Source organism: Gymnoscopelus microlampas (genome assembly GCF_963454915.1).
Source record: "Gymnoscopelus microlampas genome assembly, chromosome: 4".
In the NCBI taxonomy this organism is placed as follows: Eukaryota; Metazoa; Chordata; class Actinopteri; order Myctophiformes; family Myctophidae; genus Gymnoscopelus; species Gymnoscopelus microlampas.
This window is the reverse complement of record NC_139941.1, coordinates 35565267-35566502: the sequence shown is the minus strand read 5'-3', so window position 1 is coordinate 35566502 and position 1236 is coordinate 35565267.

The window sequence follows — 1236 nt, the reverse complement described above, 5'->3', positions numbered from 1 at the left end:
AAAGTGTAAACAGCACGTGGTACAGTCAGACATTAAGGCTAAAAGGATAGCACAAAAAGTCCTGGGGACACATACTTTCGGCAACACATACTTTCTTTGGGAAATTGCATTTACCTCACCTTGTGTTTTCCTGATAGATGATTTGTCAGGACAGTTTTGAAAGAAACCAGTGATTCACATCTTTTTTTAAATTTAGACTAGCCAATAATGTTTTACCCCCTTTTTCTCTCCAATTTAGTCGTTATGACAATTGATTCCTCCACACACACATTTCTGTGTTGTCACTGCTGTCGTATCCTACTGACTCACCTGCCAGTGAGGAGCCACCACCGGGAGGAGGTAGAGCGTTCGTCCTACTCCTCCCGCCCAACACTCCCTGCTGACAGGTGCCGCCCCAGCCTGTAGGAATACATGCAATGACCAATATCGCCCTCCCCGCCCGGCTTCCTTCCCCCGAACACGGGCCAATTGTGTTTGCATAGATGCCCGACAAAGCCGGCTGCACCAAGGTGAATTTGAACCCACAACCTCCGTGGTGGTGGGCAGGGACTTTTACCACTGTCAGGGCATTCCACATTTTGGTAGCAGAGTAGCTAGTAGAATGATAGTTTTCCGATGTTTGTTCTATATTTGAGTAATACCAGGTCTAGACTCCCTGCTCTACTGTAGCCCTAATAGACCTGGACTAGATCTATTAGAGGCAGATGAAGATCTGCCTGCTATCTGACCATAATGGCACAGGTACTCTTGACCAGAGTGGAAACATTGTGTGCCAAGTTTAGTATTGGGCTAAATACCAAGAAAACTGAGGTGATCGCCTATAACACCATCCTGGGCCATACATACACCTCTAACCATAACAGTAAGTACTGCGCTGAAAGAAGTCACTGACTTCAAACACCTGGGCTCATGGGCCAACTCAACAGAGCAAGACCTTAAAGTAAGGAAAGCACTCGTGTGGAGGGCTCTGAGTGGCAGTGGGTGGAAGTCAAACTTCACCTGACATACGGCCGTGAATGCTGGACCCTGAAGCCTGTCCTACAGAAGTCCCTGAATGGGTGCTACCCCAGAATGCTACAAGCAGTACATCAACCAGATTGAGCATGTTACCAACAAGTATCTGTATGGGGGGCTGCCAAGGGTGAGTGAGAAGATAGCACCCGTAGACATCACGAGCACTCAGCAAGAAAACTTGTGCTTTTGGAACCAAGTAAACAACACATGGGCATCGATCAC